The following is a 17,117-nucleotide window of genomic DNA, read 5'->3' on the forward strand; positions in this document are numbered from 1 at the left end:
ATAAAAATTTAATGCTATTATCACCAATCCCCAATTAACATTAAAAGTTCAACTGTTTCTCAGTTTGACATTGTCCCACAAATGTATAGAGTTGAATTTCTGTTTTCCTACTACGTTTTTCACATTGCAACTGGGAGTCTATCTTGAGCCTCTCTGTTGGCTCCCATATCCCACCCCATACTCACTTTTTATTGTCACGTGAATATTTTGTTAAAACAAAACAAAACCAGATTGGGGCTGGGGAGATGGCTCAGCGGTTAAGAGCACTGACTGCTCTTCCAGAGGTCCTGAGTTCAATTCCCAGCAATCACATGGTGGCTCACAACCATCTGTAACAGGATCCGATGTTTCTACTGGTATGTCTGAAGATAGCTCCAGTGTACTCACATACAGAAAATTAACAAATCAAAACCCTAGATCATTGGTCATGTGGGGCTTACTATAATCTGGGTTTTACTGCCCAATTCCACATCTTATTTCTCTGCCCTATGCATTTCTCATAAATTGCTGGTTCCATCTTGTCAGGACTAATTCATAGGGATGGCTGCTCAGCCTAGTTAGGGAATACTAATAAAATGTTCTTGTAGGAGATTCCAGAAACAAGACACTTTTACATTGATCAAGAGGGCAAAGATAGTCACAGCAAGATATATATCTACATAGTGATCAATGTGTCAGTGTGTCTCTGTGCCTGTGTGTGTCTACAGTAATGAACAAATGTCGACATCACTGAATACCCTAGAGCTTCCCAATAAATGAGTTTAGATTTTAAGTAGAATTATGGGAATTTTTTTTAAACAGTATCTCTGGCTTGTTTCAAACTGAGAATCCTCCTGCTTCAGCCCCTAAGTGCAGGGACGGTTGGTGTGTGCCTCCACACCTGCTCTGCCCTGTGATGAGGTGCACTCGCAAGGCTGACATGTAGACATTTTTTACTCTTAGAGGGAGATGAAAGGGTTATGTTTGAACAGCAGCATTCCAAGCAAACAATGAAGCTGTCTTCTAAGTATCTTTTTTCCCTTTGTGACACTGCCAGGCAGTAACATGGACCATGGCACTTTCATTCTCTCTACTATAAAGACACACTTACACTTCACACTGCAGAACCACACTGTAGGAACTGTCATGGTGAAGAACTGAGCTCCCCCGGCTGCTGCTTAATAGCAACAGCTTAGTTCTCCACAGCTTACGCTGAGGCCTCATGAATGAGATGTATATCCTTGTCTTTGGACAGTCACTGGGACACACTGCCATCACACTTTATAGAGGGTGCATGGAGGGTGCTGACACCATTCGTCCCTGATCCCGTTACTCAAGCTTGAACTCATGACTGAGGGAGTCATTTCTATGTTTGGTTTGGTTTGGTTTGGTTTTGGTATAATAAGTAGAAAAAATGTGATTATAAACATATTTTTAATTTTTATGTGTAGGAGTGTTTTGCCTGTGGTGTGCGTGTGTGTGTGTGTGTGTGTCCACCAAGTTAATGCAGTACTGTACTGTCAGAGGTTTGTACCCTTTGGAATTGGATTTATAAGCCACCACACGGGTACTGGGAACCAAACTCAAAACCTCCAAAAGGGTATCAAGTTCTCTTAGCCACTTACCACCTCTCCAGCTCCAAATTAGTCAGATTTTAGAAAACCAAATAGACCCCCTAAAGTCAGTGTGAGCGGATTGATAGGCATCGATCATACTGTTACCTCATGCCTGGCCCACAAGGTCACCTAGAAGATGAAAATCTGTCCATGTGTAGCTGCCTGAAAGACTAAATGCTCCCAAACTCTTTCCCTGGGTAAATAATCAAATCCCAGGTCACCATTCGACAAATAGGTCCCATGTCCCAAAGCATCTCTGAGAGGCAAGGTAACATCAAAGCCAGATGATGTCTGGGATGTCTGCTCTGATCGGTGGGGCCAGGGACAGACAGATAAAGCCCTTCAACTGGTCTGCCCAACCCATAGCCTACAGACCACATGCACCTCAAATAACCATGAATGTAACCCAACACAAAATCATAAAGTTGTTTAAAGTATTATGAGATTTTTGTGTGTGTGTGTGATGTGTTTTGTTTTGTTTTGTTGTTATGTATTTAATTTGTATGGGTGTTTTGCCAGTATGTTAGCCTGTATATGATTTGCAGGACTTGTGCCCACAGAGGCCAGAAGAAGGCATCACACCAGAATACAAACTCCTACAAAACAATAAAAAAGAAAACTTTGTGGTAGTCCATATCCCTACATGGTAGTCCATATCCCTACGTGGTAGTCCATATCCCTATGTGGTAGTCCATATCCCTGTGTGGTAGTCCATATCCCTATGTGGTAGTCCATATCCCTATGTTGTAGCACATATTCCTGTGTGGTAGTCCATATCCCTATGTTATAGCACATATCCCTGTGTGGTANTGTGTGGTAGTCCATATCCCTATGTTATAGCACATATCCCTGTGTGGTAATCCATATCCCTATGTTGTAGCACATATTCCTGTGTGGTAGTCCATTATCCCTATGTTGTAGCACATATCCCTGTGTGGTAGTCCATATCCCACATGACTGACTGTAGCACTTGAGTGTCTCAGGCAGGAAGATTTCAAGGCTTGCCTGGGCTAGAGCCTTGTCTCCAAAAACAACTAAACAGAAGGCTATGTACTTGATATCAGAGCTATGTAAAAAGGAAAAAGAAATATAACCTTGGGCAGTGTTAGTGCAGACAGATCAAACCACTGGCCCATTTATCTATAGGAATTTGAATTACCCACGAGGTGCAGAAAGACTCATTTGGATATGTAAATTTCAAGCAGACAGCGTTGGTAGTCCTCCCAGGAAACATACAGAAACAAATGTTCTCTGGGGAAACACCCTTGACGCAGGCCCTGAAGCAAACCTATCAATGCAGTCTGAGCAAGCATCCGAGGGCCACATCAAACTGGCCAGCACTTTTCAATGCAGAAACGGTTTACACGGGGCCACTTAAAATTCTCTATTTTGCTGGAAGGAATTAGTGAGTAGCTTGGAAAACAAGAGCAAAGAATGAGAGACTGAAAGGAACAGCCAAGTGTGTTTAAAAACAGACTCTGGACATGTAAAAATCCCTAATGGTTATACACATCCGCAGTAAGGGCGCTCAGGAGGTAGAGGCGGGACGAGCTGGATTCAAGGTTACTACTGCTTTACCCCAAGCATATGGAGAGCCTTATACAGTGCAAATACTTTGTTTTTCAACAGTCTTCTTCTCATTACCCTAATTTTTTAAAAAATCTAGGGGAAATATGTTTAAAGTATATTATATTCTTGCAAAAAAAATACTAATGTCCTATGTAACCCCATTATAATAACAACTCCCCTTAATCAGCATGGTGGGAAATGCCTGTAACTCCAGCTCACGGGAGGAAGAGACAGGAGGATTCCAAATTTGAAGCCAGCCTGAGCTATAGTGGGACACACCCTCAAAATACAAGCAAGCCAGGCATGGTGTGACATGTGTGTAACCCCTGTGCTGAGGGAGCGTGTGTGCCTGGGGCTCGAGGGCCACCAGTCTAGCTAGCAACTTCCTGACCAATGAGAAGCCCTGTCTCAGAACTCAGTGTGGATGGTCCTGAGGAGAGACTGTGCAGGCTTGGGTTTTGCGGCACACTGAAGTAGCAGCCAGGAGGCTGGAGTTCCAGACTTTCTCACTCCTCTGTGACCCTGGGCATGTCAGTATGTCACCTTGAGAAAACTTTATGATTACAAGGAAGACATGCAGCAGGCATATAAGGTAAATTATTTTCCAATGGCCTGATTTTTGTTTTCTGAATATCAAATTTGACTTTCTCAACCCAAAATCCAAGAAAAGCAGAGTTAATACAATACCTTAAAGAGAGGTAAAGAGTTTTGTAAGTGGGGAAAAAAAAAAGTCACATTTGTTACCTTTGTGTGAAGAAATGCATGTGCTGAAATATCATACTGAACTGTATTAATCTGTGCAATTAATACATGTCAATCATATATATGCATATATATATATATATATATATATATATATATATATATATATGCATATTAACTTCCCTATCTCTGACCCCGGCAGTAGATAAAGCAGATTAATATTCAGTCTCTAAACTATGTCATGAGACTTGTTTGAGTTCTGGAGTTATCACACCACAGAGAATAATCAAGCAAGTATCCACAGCTCAGCTCTCTAGAACAAGGTGAACTCCCAGTTCCTGATACGCAATCACAACAAAGGGGGACTGGAACCTTGGCTTCTCTTATCTAGATAGAGGGACTCAGATAAATTCAAACACCCCCCACCCCCGCCTCTGCTCTGGCCTCCAGTGTGCAGAGCAGTCCCAGTACCAACCTTGGCCTGAGCTGCCCCCATGGGGAGGGTGCGAACTCACAAACAATTACATTCTTTCACGCTTTCCAAAGATAACTAAAAGGCACTTTCCTGACTCTCTCAGCTACCATGCTGGGGAAGCAACCTGAAAGCCCAGATTAGCATGATTCTTTCCAAAGCAATCTTTCACTTGAAGCAATGGTATATTTCCTTAAATCACATAATGCAAATTAATTTCAACATTTAAAAAGTAAATATTTGTTTAACTCTCAACATTTGCTAGGGACAATAAGAGGTTGCACTGTACTACTTTTGTACCTGCATATAGTATATTTTGCTCTTATTAAGCCCTGGTTACTCTCCTGTCCCATGCTAGTCCCTCTCTCTTCCTATCTACTCTCTCTTCTGTTTTTATATCTTCTTTATTTTTTGTGGCCTCATGGGTTTTATTGGGAATTACAGTTGTTTAGGGCAGCAAGCATCTCTATCTGTTGAAAAGAATGCCTCTCTTCCTCCGTTAACCCTTAACTTTGTATGAATTCCCAGGAACCAGGCTCTATAAGCACCCCTTGCCCTTGAGGGTATGGAGGAGTCCAATCTTGTACAGATCTTGTGCATGTGATCACAGGCACAGAGTGTGAGAGTGTTGTGGTTGCATCACACCTAAAAACCAGAGTTGTACCGTTCTCCCCAACCCCTTCCTCCATCCCTCCTTCTTCAACATCCCTGAGTCTTTGGGGGCTTATACAAAACACTCCTAGATTCTTGTCCCTTAGAAATCGGATCCCATTACAGAGGGTTGAGAGCCGCTTCGTGGTTGCTGGGAATTGAACTCAGGCCCTCTGGAAGAGCGGTCAGTGCTTATAAGTGCTGAGCTATCTCTCCAGCTCTATCTTGTCCCTTTCTTGATCCTAATGAACTACCTTTCTCTCTAGAGACAACATCCTCCCTCCTCTGCTTACAGGACAATCCCCTGCCTGAGCCAAGGCTTCCGGAGATCACAGCCGGGATGGAATCTGTAAGGAAGACATGAGCACCAGGAGGTGATTAAACTCAGTGCCACTCAAACTTGCTTCCACTCTGTATCCTGAGACTGATTTTGCTGAGGTTGGGGATTCTGTGAGACCGTGACTAATAAAGCAGTACGAGGGACTGGGGCCGCAGCTCAGTGGTAGAGCATTTATCTCACAAGTCCAAGATGATGGGTTCAGTCCCCAGCATGAAGATGAGGGAGGATCAGGAAGAGAAGGGAGGAAGAGAAAGAAATGTGAGACTCGGCTTTCTGCTGTTTTTTAGGCCTGTTTTGACCCTAGGTGAGTATAGATGAGTTGCTTTCTGGATAAGCCAGGGTTGGCATTTCAAGGTCATACTTGCTGATAAATGTTGCACATACATGGAGAAAAAACATTTGGTGTTCTCAGAACAGAGGAAAGCTTTGCTGATAAACTTAGCCTTGACCTTAGCTTTCCAGGTCTCTAAGATCTACCACTGTGTTCATAAACACAAGTATTTACTGCACACCTATTTACTACCAGGCACTGTCGCAAATGATAGAAGAAAGGACTACACTGCACACACACTTGCCTTGAAGGGTTCTCAGTCTTGTGAACAAATACAGAAAGGTTTATCGTGAGGCTCGAACGCATTCAGGGGGGTGTGAAGGAAGCCTAAGGACTAGATGGTCCCCTAGATGGCTCATGTCTCACAGAGAGAGGCAAAAAAGAAACAACCAAAACTAGAGAACCAGTTAAATGCCAAGCCATGATGTTAACTCCAATTATAACGAGAATCCTGAAAAGGCAGGAAAAATTGTAAGTTATTTTAATATGCAACCTTAGTGAGATTTAAGACAGGTGTGTGTGTGTGTGTGTGTGTGGTGTGTGTGATGCATGTGTTTACAAAGGTATGTTTAACCACACATGCACATATAGGAGCCAGAGGCCAATATTTTCTCTCTATCTCTCTGTCTCTGTCTCTCTGTTTCTGTCTGTCTGTCTGTCTGTCTGTCTGTATGTGTGGTACTGGTTTTGAAGGCATAAAGGGGTCATGAAGAGCAGCTGAGGCTTGGCACTGTGAGTGACCAGAAGAGGCCACTGGTGAAGCTGCAGCCTCAGTGGCAGTAGAAGGTCCAGGACTGAATGGGCCATGCAAAGGAGTTGAGGCTTGGCATCATGAAGAGAACCTATTGGTGAAAGTGCAGCCCAGTTGCAGCAGCAGCTCCCAGGGTTTTGGAGATGACAGCACCATGAGATGACCACCAAGAACAGCTGCAGCAGTGGATTGGAGTCAACCAGAGCCTAGAAGACAGGGTGTGTGCTACAAAGGGCAGAACTGGGAAGTAACCAAAGCCCCTGGAGGAACCCAGAAGATCTTAAGTGGATCCCAGACATTGGGCGGTTGGAGTTTGATTTTGCTTTTGATTGTGACTGTGCCCTGATTTTTTTTTTCCTTCTTGAAGTAAGAAAGTATTTTTGTAGAGCCTACAGTCAGGAGACTTTGAATTGTAAAAGATTTTGAATTTCAAAAGAGATTGAATATTTTAAAGGGATTGAACTTTTAATATGTAAGAATTTGTAAAGACTGCGGGACTTTTAAGTTATTTAGATCTTGGGGATGAATAGGAAAGTAAGACTTAATAGTGATGTGTTTGTGTGTCAAGTTGAGAAGGGGTCAATTGTACTGGCTGGTTTTGTGTGTCAGCTGGAGTTATCACAGAGAAAGGAACCTCCCTTGAGGAAATGCCTCCATGAGATCCAGCTGAGAGGCATTTTCTCAGTTAGTGATCAAGGGTAGAAGGGCCCATTGTGGGTGGTGCCATCCCTGGGCTGATAGTCTTGGGTTCTATAAAAAAGCAAGCTGAGCAAGCCAGTAAGTAACATCCCTCCATGGCCTCTGAAGAAACTCCTGCTTCCTGACCTGTTTGAGTTCCAGTCCTGACATCCTTTGGTGATGAACACAATGTGGAAGTGTAAGGTGAATAAACCCTTTCCTCCCCAACTTGCTTGTTGGTCATGTGTTTGTGCAGGAATAGAAACCCTGACTAAGACAGATGGCTCAGCGGTAAAGAGCACTTTCTGCTCTTCCTGAAGAACTGTGTTTGGTTCCCAGTATCCACACCTAGTGGTTCACAACTCCCTATAACTCAAACTCCAGGAGATTCATCACCCTCTTCTGGCTTCTGTGGGTACTGCACACACATGTACAAATATCACATACACACATACACATAACTTCATTTCGTATAGGGCTGTTATAAAATCAGTCTTGGGGGCTGGAGAGATAGAACAGTAGGTAAGAACACTGGCTGCTTTCCCGAAAGACTGGATTCATTTCCCAACACCCACTTGACTGTGGCTCACAACCATCTGTAATCCCAGTTTTAGGAAACCCTCAAACTGTCACAGAGACACAACAATGCACAGAAAAAAAATTTAAAAAAAAATCAATTCTTTAAAAACAAAAAAGTAGTTTTATCTGGTTGTGGTAGAACGTGGCATTGATCCCAACACTCAGAAAGCAGAGGCAGGTGAGTTGCTATGAGTTTGAGGCCAGCCTGGTCTACATAACAAGTTCTAGGCCAGCCAAGGCTACATAGTAAGACCCTGTCACAAACAAAGAAACAACGGCAAAAAGTCTGGTGCAGCTGGGTAAACGTCTGGGAAGGCACCGTGGGCAAACCATCATCCGTGTCTTCCTGAACAGATGCTAACGATATGTTCCTGTGAAACATCAAGTCCACAGAGGGCCTCACGCTCCCTTCTAAGCGTGTCGATGAGTCATTGCACCTTGACTCGGCTCCACCTCCACAGAAGTGCTTGAGGTGCGTGAGAGGACTTTGCATGTGGCAATGAGTCACATGGCTGACTGTGGAAATGCCAGTCTGATGATCATTGATCTGCCCAAAAGTCCCAGTCCATGGGGAAAGGGCAGGGGCAGAGATAATGTGAGTTCAAATCTTACCTACTCATGAGTAGAGAAGAGCAAAAGCTAACCTCATAAACCAGAAGCACCATAGTCATAGAAGAAAGCAAACAGCATCTCTGGGGCTGGGGAGATGGGTGCTGGGAGATGGCAGGCAAGCATGAGACCTAAGTTCAAGTCAGGCATGGTGGCACTCACGCATAACCCCATAAATGGGGAGGAAGACACAGTGCATCCTTGGGCTTCACTGGCTAGATAGCTTAGTTAGAAAGTTCCAGTCTGAAGTAGCCTGTAAAGAAACACCTCTCGGTGTCACATCACCTTGTGACGCTGAGTGGCATGCTGACAGCCGGGTCCTGCAGCAGAGCTTGGGTCAAACAAAGCATCTCATGGATGTGACCTTCTTAGCTTTCCCCTCCCTGTTCAGAGTTTAAGGGCAGGTAACATATTCTCATTTCTCCTGGGACTTGCATAAAAAGAGTGCTTGGGGTGCAGCGAACTTTATTGATGGTATTCAAGAGAGTAGGGAGGTCTCCCCAAGACCCTCCTGTGATTATGGGGGTCTGGGATGGAAATTGTGAGGGAGATGCTCAGTGTTGGGGGCCAAGTTGAGACAGGGACTCCTCAGCAACCGAGGGCCTCTCTCTTGCTCTCAGTGTCCTTGCTGGGGTGGGTGGTCCAGGGTTTCTCACTCCTTGGAGGCCATGTAGGCCATGAGGTTCACCACCCTGTTGCTGTAGCCGTATTCATTGTCCTACCAGGAAACGAGCTTGACAAAGTTGTCATTAAAAGCCACTTTTAATAGTCACTTTTTGCTAGACATAAGGTTGTAGGTGACTTTTCTTACAATGCTTTCACACCAGTTTCTTTCTTTTTTTTTTTTTTTTTTTCCTCTCACATAGCTTCTTTCAAGCTGTTCATTGTGTTGTGAAGTTTTCAGAAGTTTGAATATGATACGTTTAGCTTTAGGTCCCCACCCCCACCCCCAGGGGTGGGATGGTATTTATGCTGCTTAGTGTTCTCTAAGCTTCCTGGTGCTGAGGTCTGGTGTTTGTTGTTAATTTTGGAAAGTGACAGCCATTACTACTTCAGATAACCCCTTCTGTTCCTTTCTCTTCAGTGTTCCCACATGAGTGCTGCGGTGTTTGCAGTTGTATCATAGTTAATATTCTGGGCCATATTTTTCTTTTCTTTTTCTCTTTGCGTTTCAACTTGGTGAGTTACTGCTGGCGCTGATCCGGGCTCCTGAACGTTCCTCGGCTGTCTTTTGTGTGCCAGCAAGCCCACTGAAAACATCTCATGCTTTTGTTTCTGTGCTTCTGGGTGCAAGCATTTCTGCTCGGCTCTCCCTTGAAAGTCACACCTCTCCTGCTTGCATTAACATCTGCTCTGGCCTGTTGTTCACCTTTTCCTTTAACTTTTTAATCAAAATTACCTTAATTCTTAGTGGCTCAGGGCAAAATCTTTGCCGTATCCAATCTTGAGTATGACGCTTGCTTTTTCTTTTTTATGTTGTGTTTCCCCCCCCACCCACCCCCCAGTATCACACCGTATAGTTTTTGGTGAAAGTCCTATGTGAGGGATGGAGACATACTCAAAGATTAGTCAGGATGTTGAGGATCTGAGTCTGTCTTGGGACCTGGGTTGGCAGCTCACGTACCCCAAACATAGCTCCTTCCCAACCCCTCTCCTTTCCCTCTGATAAGGAGAAGGTCCTGCCCCTGGGTACCAACCCATCCTGGCATATCCAGACTAGACACATTCTCTCCCACTCAGGCCAGACAAGGCAGCTCTGCTGGAGGAACGGGATCCACAGGCAGGCAACAGAGTCAGGGACAGCCCCTGTTCCAGTTGTTGGGGAACCTGCATGAAGACCAAGCTGCACATCTGCTACATATGTGTGGGATAGATTCTTTAAGTTGCCCTTTGCTTGCTTTTTTAAAAGAAAGTTTTATTTTAAAATTTGCACACGTGTGTCTGTATGTTCATATGTGTGTCATGTTCATACATGGCATATGAAGATGAGTGCAGATGCTCCACAGAAGGCAGAGGAGGGCACTGGGTCCCTTGGAGCTGGGGTTACTGAATGCTGTGAGCCGACTGGTGTGGGTGCTGAGAACACAGCCTGTAGACCTTCGCAATAGTACTGTGTGCTCTCGGCCGCGAGGCCATCCTCAACCCTGTCTTTGTTCTTTTTAAAGTACGCCTAACTTCAATCGGTATCTTCAAGTGTTGTTTGAATCTTCTTGGAAGTTATTCTCTCTCACACACACATACACACACAAACTCTAAGACCTAGTAGTAAAGAAAACAGAAATAAGGGGGAATTAAACTCAGACTCATCTGTGCACGCTCATCTGTGCACGCTCATCTGTGCACGCTCATCTGTGCACGCTCACAATCAAGGGAAATAGCAACATAACCTTTTAATTTTCAATTCATTTCAGTTTTCCTTTTCTCCTCCTCTTTGTCTCCCTTGTCTCCTTCATTCCCCCTACCCTTCTCCCCTTCTTTCTCTTCTTCTTTTAAGACAGGGTCTCAAGTGTCCCAAGCTGGTCTTGAACTCACTATGTAGCTGAGGTTGACCTTGAACTTCATATTCTTCTGCCTCCACCTCTTGAGTGCTGGGATTACAGGCATGTAGTACCACACCTGGTTTATGTAGTACTGGGGCCAGAACCCAGGGCCTCATGCATGTTGAGCACTTTCCAACTGAGCTACCCAGTCCCAGCCCCAGCAACAGAATCTTCAGGAAAGACTTGGATTTCCTACACTGATCAGGTTTGCCTAGGCATACTTAGAAAGTGGGAGGTTTGTGTACGAGTGCCTTGCCTACATGTATGTACATATACTATGTGCATGGGTGGTCCTGCGGAGACCAGAAGAAGCCACTGGATTCCCCAAGACTGGAATTACAGATGGTTGTGAGCTGCCACGTGGGTGCTGGGATGCAAACCTGGACCCTATGGGAAAGGAGCTGGTACTCTTAACCACGGAAGTTCTCAATCCAGTTCCAGAAAGTGGGACTTTTGATGTCTTGTGAAAAGGCGTCTCCTTGTGTCTCAGCTGATATTCACAGTTTCTGTGTGTGTTGGTAACGTGAGCCAGCTCTTCATCCATTTTTCTCCGTATCTAATTTAGCCAGTGAGCATGAGGGAGGAGCCTTTCATGGAGGGCATAATTTTATGCAAGTCAGCTCTCTGCTCCTCCCTCCTTTCAGAGACTGCTGCATCTTGTTCAGAGCCAGCCTCGTCCCATAGACAAGATGGTGAAGGTCGGTGTGAATGGACTTGGCTGTATTGGGTGCCCGGTTACCAGGGCTGCCTTCTGCCCTGCATTTGGCAAAGTGGAGATTATTACCATCAACAACCCCTTCATTGACCTCAACTACATGGTCTACATGTTCCAGTATGACTCCACCCATGGCAAATACAACAACACAGTCAAGGCTGAGAATGGGAAGCTTGTCATCAACGGGAGGCGCATCACCATCTTCCAGGAGCAAGATCCCGCTAACATCAAATAGGGTGATGCTGGGGCTGAGTGTGTCGTGGAGTCTACTGATGTCTTCACCACCATGGAGAAGGCCGGGGCTCACTTGAAGGGTGGGGCCAAAAGGGTCATCATCTCTGCCCCTTCTGCCAACGCCCCCATGTTTGTGGTGGGTGTGAACCACGAGAAATATGACAACTCACTCAAGATTGTCAGCAATGCATCCTGCACCACCAACTGTTTAGCCCCCCTGGGCAAGGTCATCCATGACAACTTCAGCATCGTGGAAGGGCTCATGACCACGGTCCCTGCCATCACTGCCACTCAGAAGACTGTTGATGGCCCCACTGGAAAGCTGTGCCTTGATGGCCATGGGGCTGCCCAGAGCATCATCCCTGCATCCACTGGTGCTGCCAAGGCTGTGGGCAAGGTCATCCCAGAACTGAACAGGAAACTCACTGGCATGGCCATCCATGTTCCTACCCCCAATGTATTCATTGTGGATCTGACATGCAGCCTGGAGAAATCTGCCAAGTATGATGACATCAAGAAGGTGGTGAAGCAGGCATACAAGGGCCCACTGAAAGGCATCCTCGGCTACACTGAGGACCAGGTTGTCTTCTGAGACTTCAACAGCAACTCCCACTCTTCCACCTTTAGTGCTGGGGCCCGCATTGCTCTCAATGACAACTTTGTAAAGCTCATTTTCTGGTATGACAACGAATACAGCTACAACAACAGGGTGATGGACCTCGGCCCCCAACACTGAGCATCTCCCTCACAGTTTCCACCCCAGACCCCCATAATAACAGGAGGGGCCTGGGGAACCCTCCCTACTCTCTTGAATACCATCAATAAAGTTTGCTGCACCCCCTTCCCCCCAAAATCATGGCTTTCTCAGATAAACACTGGAGAAATGCATCCTCAGGAGAACTGCCTTTCATGGAGTGTTAAAGAGAGCTACCCAGAGGTAGAAATGCAATGATCTGAAAACTTAGAGTCCTGAAGATATTGCCTAATGATGAAGAGTACTTGAGGTTTTTGTTTTGGTTTTTTGTTTTTGCACCACCCCCCTTCCAGGACCTAGGTTCAATTCCTAGCACCCACATGGCAGTTGACAAGTGTAAGTAATTCAAATTACTGACAAGGTATCCAATGCCTTTCAAAGGCACTGGATACATACATTGTACACATACATATTTGCGGGCATAACTCTCATACACATAAAATGAATTTTAAATACTGCTTTAAAAAAGAAAAGAAGGGATAAATGCAGGTAAATATTACTTTGCTTATCTATGAATCTGATGGAGCAGGGAAATTAGCAGCAGTGGTGATGTAAGGGGTGGAAGACAGACACAAGTAATTCTGTGTGGATAAAGTACTTGTTTTGCCTGTGAAGTGGCAGGATGTTATCTGAAAATAAACTTGCAGTGTATGCTGTAGCCTCAAAGGCGATCACTTATTTTATATTGTTTTTATTAGCGTATGTTAGCTGCCTAATAATGGATTTCATCATGACATTGTCACACGTATCTAATCTATTTCGATCACATCTACACCCCATTATCTCCTTTTGTCCCTTTCTGTTCTTACTGGTCCCTGCCTCTTCTCAGCTGCTGTCTAACTGAAAGCCAAATTAAAATTTAAAAAATAGCCAAGCGTGATGGTGCATGCCCTTTTAACCCCAGCACTGGCTCAGTGGTTAAGTCTCAGATTCTCAGCATCCACATGGCAGCTCACAACCATAAACTCCAGCCCCAGAACATCTGNAATCCCTCTTCTGGCCTCTGCAGGCACTGCACCACACATGATGCACAGACATGCATGCAGGCAAAACAACTGTACACACAAAAAAATAAGTCTGTAAATGACCTTTAAAAGAACTTAGAACAGGCACAGGGGTGATCAGCAGGGGACGGATTTAAAACATGATATCTGCTCTCAGAGTATAGTTTGCCAGTTCTTCAAAAGAAAAACATCAAATTAACATTTGATCCATCTATCCCACTTCTAGGTTTATTACCCAAAACTGAAAAATAAAGGCAGGAATGCTAATTCTTCTGTATAGTTCATGGTGTTCACAATCACCTTAAAGTAGAAACAGCCCAGATGCCTGCTAATGGATGAGAGGTTAAGCAAAACAGGGCACATAATGTGCAGCAAGACATTACTCAAGCTTAAAAAAGAATCTGATGTGTGCTGTATTATCTAGGGTTTCTACTGCTGTGATAAGACATCGTGACCTGGGCAACTTAGAGAAGGAAAAAGAAATGGGCTTATGGTTTCAAAGGGTTAGAGTTCATGATAGAGCAAGAGTATCTAAGAGCTCACCTTTCAAAGCCACAAGCTGGCTAGGACACAGAGAGACAGAGAAAGGGTCTCAAGGACAAGATCTGTCTCTGGAGGCACTGGGCCAGTAGCCCACGTCCTCCAGCCAGCTCTTCCCCTCTGCCAACCTGATGGTCCACTAAGCCTCAGTGAGTTAATCCACTGATCAAGTTGGTGCCCTTGAAACTCAGTCACCTCTCAGACCCCACCAGCTAATTAAGCCTATACTCCTGGGGGACTTTGAAATTCAAACTATAAGACCTTTCTTGGAGTACACAGGGATCACCTGTCTCTGCTCCCCCCAGTGCTAGGACTACATGTGGATCACCACACTCAGCTTTCCATGTGGAGATACAACGTGCTTTACCAGCCGAGCCATCTCCCTAGTGCTTCATACCTGAGATCTTTAACATTCAATCTAAAATAAACGGCCAACACCAGCTCTCCAAGTCAAAGAACTCATCAGGGAGTAGCAGGAACTTGGGGGCCATACAGAACTAAAGATGCATCAATTGCCAGGGCAAGAGAAATGTTTAAATACAGAACGGAGGAGTTTCGTAACAAAGAGAATATCGATTACAGAGGCTTACCACGGGAGCTGATGTCAGTCCCTGAAAGAGGCATGTGTCAGGCAAGTAGCCTTGTGAGTTAGCTGCCCTTGTGTGACTCAGGCAGTGAGCTGTGCACTTGGGAAATATTTCCTCTGTTTTTGTTTTGGTACATGCATACTGCAAGAACGCATGCCCCCTTGACTGTGGGTATGTGTCTTATATGAGTTTGTGTGACTCTTCAGGTAAAGAGACAACCCTGGTTGTCATTCCTCACTCAGACACTATCCACTTTTTTAAAATATTTATTTTTATTTCATGTATACTAATGTTCTGCCTATGTGTATGTATGTGTATTACATGTGCGCTGTATCCACAGATGCCGGAAGAGGAAATTGAATCTCCTGGAACTAGAGTTATAGATAGTTGTGGGCAGCATGTGGGTGCTAGGAACCCAATATGGCTTCTCTACAAAAGCATCAAGTGCTCTTAACTGTTGAATCATCTCTCTAGCACCCCATTTTTCAGGGGGTAGGCAGACAGTGTCTCTTACTGGCCCGAAACCCATCAAGTAAGCTAGACTGTCTAACCAGTGGACCCCAGGGGTTCATGCATCTCTAGTTTTCACTAGGATTACAAGCATGGACTCCAGTCTTGTTTTTTTACACTGATTCTGGGGAATCCATCTCAGAACCCCACACTTGCAAAACAAGCGTTCTGTAGTTTGAGCCACTTCCTCAGCCCTGGGTCCATTAGATCGGGGTCAGACTGTGGTGTCTCTAGTTGGGATATTTGGTACTGACAGCTTTCACACGGCTAGGAAGTTTAGCTCCCATTTCGCCCTGTGCTCCATGTTCTCCCCTTGCACCATTGATTCTGCCTGAAGACTATTCCGTGCCTTTCGATGTGGGAGCTGTGTGTATGTGTGGGTAGGTGATAAAGTACCTCATAAAACAGAATAAAAGTCTCTTTAGCTTTACTTTTTCAAAGCCTGTGTCCTTGTGGGAACATCAAGGAGGCTTGACATCTGGAGGCAGCTGGCTACCTCTACTTAATGCCTGCTAATAAAAAAAAAAAACAAAACCAACAACAACAACAACAAAAAACAATCTTTAGGTTGGAGGGGGAAAAGAGAGACAAGGACCACACAGAAAAATGGAATGAACACATTTGTATGCATTCAGACATAGAAAAATGGAACGTTTCACCCACATATAATTGAACCAAGCCCCTAAGTTTGCTAACAATAGAATAAAACATGATCTTGCCAAGTCATTTGCTTACTTTGAGATTTTTCCCCCTTTTGAGTAAATGCCTGCAGAGTTGCTTAGGGTTCATTACTTAATTTTTATGTTCTTGGTAACAGTAGACGTTACAAAAGCCTGACATTCTTAGAAATGATAGACATTATAAATCCTGATTATTTGTGTGAGAGAAACAGACACCTACTGTAGACCACCCCCTTCCCCCACCCCCACACCCTGGGTCTTTGCTGGAGGCTCCTGTAAGTCTGTCCCACCAGGTGATGGGCACTCGCCTCTGGTAAGAACCTGAAATGGTTGGCAACTTAGGTGCCAATCTAGAACCACCTAAGAGACAAGCTTTCATCTGAGCACAGCTGGCCTGCTGTGTTCCCCAGACAGCGATTCTGACCTCTGACTTCTATCTGTGGCTCTGTCTCCTCCCAAGAGCCTCATGGTCTTTTCCATTCTGAGAGCCAGTGTAGGAGGGGGTGAGACTCAAGTATAGCAAGTTGTTCTAGATGGACTAGGAGTGATACAAACACACTCCATCTGCCAGGAATCGATGCCAGTCACAATTATCACAGAGGATGTGAGAAAATAACTGTACAGCCAGAAGAGGATCTCAAAGATGCTGGTGAGCATTCCAGACAGCTGTCATGGCCCATCCTTGGCAATTAATGTGACTCATCATCTCAATAGGATTTGGAATCACCATGTGTGGGCATGTCAATGGTGATTTCTGAACTGGGTTTCTGAGGTAAGAGGACCCACCCTAAATGTAGGTATGTAGCATCCATCCATGAGCTGGGGGTCTCAGAATAAATACAAAGAAAGTTAGCTGATCACCCTGTTCGTGGATCTCTGCTTCCTGACTGTGCACCCAGTGTGACCAGCCACCCTAGGATCCCACTCCCATGCCCTCCCTACCTTCAGACAAGGTGGCAAATACCTGCTGGCCCTTCCACTATGGATTTGAGACCACATACATTTTCTAGGGACAGAACCCAAGCCAGCTTTGCCATCTGATGGTCTCAGTTATGAGAGACAGGTGTATGGAATGCAAATCAAAACAAAATATCGTAGCAACTATTGCATACAGCATCCTAGATTCACCTCAGGTGAGCAAAACCGAGTGTTTCCATCTGGTAGAGACAAGAGAGCTGCTAGGGGGCTGGAGAGATGGCTCAGTGGTTAAGAGTGGCTGCTCTTCCAGAGGTCCTGAGTTCAATTCCCAGCAATCACATGGTGGCTCACAACTGTC

At 44.9% G+C, this 17,117-nt stretch overlaps 1 pseudogene; it reads left to right on the forward strand.

The window, feature by feature from the left end:
* The first annotated feature begins 11,506 nt into the window (after nucleotides 1-11,506).
* Nucleotides 11,507-12,502, forward strand: LOC110334240 (annotated as a pseudogene).
* Nucleotides 12,503-17,117: the final 4,615 nt, after the last annotated feature.

This window comes from Mus pahari, chromosome 16 (assembly GCF_900095145.1).
Source record: "Mus pahari chromosome 16, PAHARI_EIJ_v1.1, whole genome shotgun sequence".
Taxonomy (NCBI): Eukaryota; Metazoa; Chordata; class Mammalia; order Rodentia; family Muridae; genus Mus; species Mus pahari.